At 38.4% G+C, this 7,415-nt stretch overlaps 1 long non-coding RNA gene across 1 annotated transcript in view; it reads right to left on the minus strand.

Annotated features, from left to right (window-relative positions):
• Window positions 1–6,967, minus strand: part of LOC110259987 — a 245,797-nt gene extending 238,830 nt beyond the window's left edge. The window contains exons 1-2 of the long non-coding RNA XR_002342542.1: window positions 6,843–6,967; window positions 4,799–4,870 (exon numbers count right to left, since the gene is read on the minus strand). This is a non-coding gene — a long non-coding RNA (uncharacterized LOC110259987). The remainder of the gene's footprint in view (window positions 1–4,798; window positions 4,871–6,842) is intronic.

Consider the following 7,415-nt stretch of genomic DNA (forward strand, 5'->3'; position numbering starts at 1 on the left):
GAACAGGGATCTTGTATAACTGAAATGCAATGAAGTATGATGTAAATAACTAAAAATTGTGAACAGCCCCATGAATTCACTTTCCACTGATCACGTGTTTTGTTTCTGATGTGAACTGTTTGTGACTAACCTTATTAGTTTTTAAAAAAAATAGAAAACCTACAATATTATGACTCAACCCAAAACCTTGCCCACATTCTTTTATATCACCTCTGAGTAAAATAAAAATCAAAACGCATCTTCTGTGACATAGAACCTTCAAGAAGGAAATAAGGCATTATTAAATACATTATAGCAATAAGTCATCTATCATTCAAAGAACAATTATACTTTGACATCTTTAACTTAGACTTCTGTGGCTTAAATAAGTCTCTCTGGTTTTGGGAAATCAGATGAAATTTCATACGAACAATTCTACTTTTTTTTTTAGTGCAAGTAAGGGAGTTCTTTTATAACTACTTTCCAAAACGTAGAGGCAACACTATATGCACAATACATTTTTCAAATATAAATGTGATTACTGTATTGCAAGTCAGAAAGATAGCAAGATACGAGAAGGAAAAAGAGGAACTGTGGCCAGAAGGCTTGGGTCTGAATCAGTGTTTTATTACTACTTCCTTAGTTACTCTGAGAAAGTCAATTACACTCTTTAATATCAGTTGTCTCATCCTTAAAATAAGAAAATACAGTTGACCCTTGAACAACTTATAGGGTTAGGGGACTTGACCTTCTTCAGAGTAGAAAATTTTAGTACAACTAATAGTCTGCCCTCCCTCATATCCTTCGTTTCTCTGTATACAGAGTTCTTTCACACACACATGCACAGATTCAACCAAATGGGGATGGTGCAGAGTAGCTACTCTTTTTTTTCCCAAAATATTTCGTTGAGCAATTTAATTAGTAATGGCTATAAGTAATGAGAGATTTTATTTTCGTCTCTAGGCCCATTCATGTTGCTGCAAATGCCGTTATTTCTTTCCTTTTTATGGCTGAGTAATATTCCATTGTGTATATCTTCTTTAACCACTCCTCTGTTGATGGACACTTAGGTTGTTTCCATGTCTTGGCTATTCTATACAGTGCTGCAATGAACACTGGAGTACATGTATCTTTTTGAGTCATGGTTTTCTCTGGATAGATGCCCAGGAGTGGGATTGCTGGATCAAATGGTAGTTCTATGTTTAGTTTTCTGAGGAATCCAAACTGTTTTCCATAGTGGCTGCACCAATCTACATTCTCACCAACAGTCTAACATGGTTCCCCTTTCTCCACATCCTCTTTAGCATTTATTTTTTGTAGACTTTTTTCATGATGGCCATTCTGGCTCATGTAAGGTGGTACTTCGTAGTAGTTTTGACTTGCATTTCTCTAATAATTAGTGATGTTGAACATCTTTTCATGTGTTTTTTGGCCATCTATATATCTTCTTAGGAGAATTGTCTGTTTAGTACTTCTGCCTATTTTTTGATGGGGCTGTTTGTTTTTTTGGTATTGAGCTGCAGAAGGTATTCATTAATTTTGGAGATTAATCTCTTGTCAGTCACATCATTTGCAAAGATTTTCTCCCATTCTGTGGGTTGTCTTTTTGTTTTGTTTAGGGTTTCCGTTGCTGTGCAGAAATTTTTAAGTTTAATTAGGTCCCATTCATTTATTTTTGTTTTTATTGTCTTTACTCCAGGAGGTGAATCTGAGAACATATTGCTGTGGTTTATGTCAGAGAGTGCTCAGCCTGTGTTTTCCTCTAAGAGTTTTATAGTATTGGGTCTCATATTTAGATCTTTAAAGAGCATTTACTCTTTAAAAAAATCCACCCATAAGTGTACTTGTGCAGTTCAAAGTAGTGTTGTTCAAGGATCAAGTGCAATGCCTACCTAAATGCTATGTGTGAAACATAAATGCAATAATGACATGAATGCATCTGGTACTAAACTGACTCTTTAAAAATCCTAGTATCAATTTAATAGCTTGAATGGGATCCTGGAATAGAAAGCAGAAATTAGGTAAAATCTAAGGATATCTGAGTAAAGTATGAACTTTTGTTAACAATAATACGTCAGTACTGGTTCATTAACTATGACAAACGTACACACTAATGTAAGATGTTAATAATGGGGAAAAGTGGGTGCAGAGTTAATTTTTCTATAAATCTAAATCTATTCTAAAATAAAAAGTTATTTTAAAAATAAGCAAACAAATCCCAGTATCCATCCCCTTTCCTTTTCTTTTCAATGTTAACCCATTAAAAACTAGATCTTCTTCACTGGCAATTTTATCTATGCACACTTAGTTCAATTTCATAGAATAAACTATGTCACACATTGCCCACCTCTTCAAGACTGAGAGTCTCTGCCATTTCTCCTAATACAGTAAGAAACTCAGGGAACTTGAAAAAATAACCAGTCATAAGCACCTATTTAATTAAGGAGGCTTTTTTGTTCCTCCAAACAGTTTAAAATTGCACTTAGATTCTCATACTGTCTTTCCTATGGAGTTAGAGTGATGACAAAAACAAACACATGCTTTGTGGTGACCACAGAGCTGCTACAGATCTTGTACCCTGGAGGTTACTCTCTCCTTAACCCCCTTTTTTGCTTCCTCTCTATACCACGAATATTGCTACCAAAATGTAGACTGTGTAGATGCACAGCGCAATTTTAGGCAGAATTTTATTGATAACGATGAGGCTGCAAAGACAGAGATAGCCTAGAAGTGCATATTGTCCCTCAGGCAAATTATTAAGATACACACAGTATTCATCTTAACTGGAAGGCACAAAGAACGCCGAAGAACTCCATGCCTGCATGCATTTGAATACCTTTCTTTTTAGTGACTACTGTCAAAAGTTCTTATGATACATAGAATCAAATTTTTAAAACAAGCTACCAGATGAAGAGACGAAAAAAAAATACTTATAATATTATTTTACATTTTATGACATTCCCATCAAAAATAGGAATGGGAGGTCTTCAAATAAGAAGTAGTCAATGTAACTAAGCTGACAGCTAGGTAATTCCAAAGAAAGCAGGAGTTAACAAGTATTTACTGACTACCTGCTATGTTTTCAGCATTCTTTTTGATATGAGAAATGTAAAGCCAGATGAGCTATGAGTTCTACATTCAGTAAGTATATACTATTCATACAGTAGGTCCACTTATATGTGGACTCTAAAAAATACCAAAAAAATAGTGAATATATCTAAAAAGAAGCAGATTCACAGATATGGAGAAAAAGCTATCGGTTACTAGTGGGGAAAAAGGAGACAGAGGCAATATAGGGACAAGGGATTAAGAGGTACAAACTAATATGTATAAAATAAGCTACAAGGATATATTGCACAACAGGGGGAATATAGCCAATATTTTATAATAACTGTAAATGGAGTATTATCTTTAAAACACTGAATTCATGGTACAACTGCTATGGAGAACAATATGGAAGTTCCTGAAAAAAACTAAAAATAGAACTACTGTATGATTCTGCAGTCCCCCTCCCAATAAAACCATAATTAGAAAAGATACCTGTACCTCAATGTTCATAGCAGCAATATTTACAATAGCCAAGACATGGAAGCAACCTAAATGTCCATTGGAAGAGGAGTGGATAAAGATGTGGTACACATATACAATGGAATTATCACTCAGCCATAAAAAAAGAATGAAATAATGTCATTTGCAGCACCATGGATGAACCTAGAGATTATCATATTAAGTGAAGTAAGCCAAAGACAAATATCATATGATGTTGCTTATCTGTGATATCTAAGGGGAAAAAATGATACAAATGAACTTATACACAAAACAGAAATAGAACTACAAAGAAAACAAATTTATGGTTACCAAGTATGGGGGGAGGGATAAATTAGGAGTTTGAGATTAACATATACACACTACTATATATGAAATAACTGTTAGGTGGGATAGGATAGGGACTCGGACCCGGGTGAGTCAAAATAGGCCATTTATCAATTACCAAAAACAGGAGGCACACACTCAAACAATAAAGACATATGCAGGTACCAGAGGAATGCTCCTCAGAGCACCTCCCTATAACCTTTTTCCCACACAAATGAGGCATCTTCGCCTAGAACCAATCAGAGGATCAGAACTCACACCCCCATATGGAGATCAAATCAACACATTGTGCAGGGGGGTTAGAACAGGAAATTAGTGGGCCTGGAGTAAGAGAATAGAGGTCCCCACATAGTAATATAAGGAGGGGCCCAGTTTCAGCCAGGGCCAGTCCCTACCCCAGGGCGGCCCACTCTCTCTGAGGGCATAAATAAAACTTGCTGTACACTGCTACCTGATTCTTTACTGCAAACAAGATTGCGGACCTCAGAGGCAACCTGCAGGAGTGGTTCTCCCTTGGGACGAAAGACCAGAAAGGCTCATTGAAAAAGCCCAGGTTGCATGGGAAACTCTCTTCGACCCAGAACTGCTCCCATTCTGAGCTGATGGCTTCTGCCTCTATTCCTGCATGGCATGACCACTGGGGCTCTACCCCAGTGCCTCCCAGTGCTTCTCAGCCTGCACCTCCAGATCTTTGTTGTGTGTAGGCAAGGACTGAGGGAGCAATAGCACAGAGCAGAGGAACCTGACATAACCCACAAAGACCTACTGTACAGCACAAGGAACTATACTCAATATTTTATAATAACCTATAAAGGAAAAGAGCATGAAAACAGATACATATGTGTATGTATAACTAACTCACTTTGCTGTACTACTGAAACTAGTATAGCATTATAAAAAGAACTATATTTCAATAAACAAAATTTAAAAATGTTTAAAAACTTACCAAATTCATTGATGAACTCTAGTAGCTTTCTGGCAGCATGTTTCAGATTTTCTATGTGTAGCATCATGTCACCTAGCAAAAAACAAAAAACTTATGATTCACTATATTGTACACCTTTAACTTATGCAATACTACACATCAACTATACTTCAACTGAAAAAAAAAAACCCCTGAGGAGTTCCCATCGTGGCTCAGTAGTTAGCGAACCCGACTAGCATCCATGAAGACATGAGTTCAATCCCTGGCTTCACTCAGTGGGTTAAGGATCCGGTGTTAATGTGAACTATGCTGTAGGTTGCAGAGGCAGCTTGGATCCCGAGTTGCTATGCCTGTGGCATAGGCGGTCAGCTACAGTTCCAATTGGACCCCTAGCCTGGGAACCTCCATATGCCATGGGTACAGCCCTAAAAAGACAAAAAGACCAAAACAAAACAAACAAACAAACAAAAACCCTGAAGTCCCATTGGACAGAGCAACAGGGCAAATAATATCATAGAATAGCTATTGATTTTTTCCTTCTTAGTACATTAAGAGCATGGTATGCATGCATTATCTCTTTTAATATAATGTGCAACTGTCTGGAAAGGTAAATTATTCTATACATTCTACACATTAGAAAAATGAGGTTCAGAGAGACAAAGATAATAACTTCAGGTCCACACAGCTAGTGAGTGACAAGCTAAATTCTGTCATACCCTTAACCATTACATATATATAATAGCCCATTTTTAAAATTCAAATCCAAGCACTTCTTTGCAAACAAATTGTAAGAGCTTTCCAGAAACCAAAACAAGAAAAGAGGCATTTTCCATGGCATATCTTGGTAGCAATGAGAGAATATACTCAAAGAGGAAAGTATAAGCTAACCAGAGCCTCCTCAGCCCACACTTTGAAATGCCCTTGAAAGTGATTTGGTCATGAACCATTCATTTTCCCTGCAACATGTGCAATGTAACAGTTTTCCAGCAACTAATCCAGGGAGCTAGTTACAAGAGCCCAGCAAACTTGAAACTTCCCTGGCATTCAAGCTCTTCAACCATTCTGCACATTCCTGACGTGTTACCATGATAAAGTGTGCACTGATGCACAGATAACGTCGAAGCCAACAAGGGGCAAACATGACTTTTAGAACATTTCAAGGTCAAATGCTACCCAACTGTGCAGGACCATGTTCAACTCTTGGATTATAAAAATGCAGATCCAGTTTCCCAAGGTCCCTGGGATAAAGTTCAAATTAGGTGGTTTAAGAGAGGGCTCTTATCAGTTTTATGAGCAGCTTTCTCCAGAAGTTAGCGAGCTCACTTGATAATATTGGGCAAGAGGAATTTACCAGCAATAGACCCAGTGACCAAACAAGTGACAAATTAAGAGCTGTACTTTGTTCTAACGCAGATTTAACATTCATCCCAGGAAGCTCTTCTCCAAGGAAGTTAGAGTACACAGTCGCCTCTCACAACTCACTCCAAACCTACAGGGGAGTCCTCTGCAGTGCCACCAACCCTTATTCTTCCCAAACTCTTAATATAAAGTTTGCACCGGTAGGTCCTCCCTGAAAGAACTTTTCCCAGAATAAGATGTGTACAAATATACATTTATGAAGAGCTTATATATGTTCTTTAACAACTTAACTTCCACTGGATATGGCAAGTGAGCTGTTAACATATCTGGCATCTCCTTGCCAGGAATCTTTACTCTTACAGTGAGGCCAGTTAAGATATTGAGATACTCATTTGGGTTTTCTTTATCCCTGCTTTTTGTTCACCTCTCCCTTGTTCCAAAAAGGGAGTCAGGCCCTCTGTGCTCCTGGCCTCAGGGAAGATTTTTGTTTTAAAAGTTGTCTGAAAGCATCCCTGCCCCCTGCCTGACTTCTGCACTCAGAAAGCCCGAATTCCTTAAAGGAATTAAGCTGAGAGTAGTAGAGGGGGAAGGATAAAGGTGAGTGCCATTGATGGGAAAGATGTGCAAGCAGCACTAGGAAGCTGGACTTTGCTCGAGGAAGGGAACAGAGTAAGGGTTCCATTGGTAGTGAGGGTACTTGACTCACTTTCTGACAGCACTTTGAAGGTAGCAAACTTTCCATAGAAATGGCTTCCTGGAGCTTCTAGAAAACTGGATCCTAGGAAGTGAGGCTCCCAGCTCAGGCAAACACCATCATAGCCTACCTGCATTGAGACAGAAGAACCATTCACATGCACGGACTAATAGGGCATGGATAACAAGGAGGAGCCATGAGGCTCTCTCCCAAATTTTTAAGACATCATTTTGCCTTTCTGATGACCCTAAAGTCTCAAGATGACTGAGACAGAATCTCCTGCCAAATTGGAGAGAGATTTAATTTGATCTACAAACAGGTGACTACCCTTCCCCATATGAGTTTCTTCCAACTATAACAATACTTTTCTGAGTTCCAGTTGTGGCTCAGCAGTAACGAACCAGACTAGTATCCATGAGGATGCAGGTTTGATCCCTGGCCCCACTGAGTGGGTTAAGGATCCGGTATTGCCATGAGCTATGGTGAAGGGAATAGCTGCGGCTCCAGTTAGACACCTAGCCTGGGAACTTCCATATGCCATGGGTGCTGCCCTTAAAAAGAGACAAAAACAAACAAACAAAAAAA

Source organism: Sus scrofa, chromosome 1, assembly GCF_000003025.6.
Source record: "Sus scrofa isolate TJ Tabasco breed Duroc chromosome 1, Sscrofa11.1, whole genome shotgun sequence".
NCBI lineage: Eukaryota > Metazoa > Chordata > Mammalia > Artiodactyla > Suidae > Sus > Sus scrofa.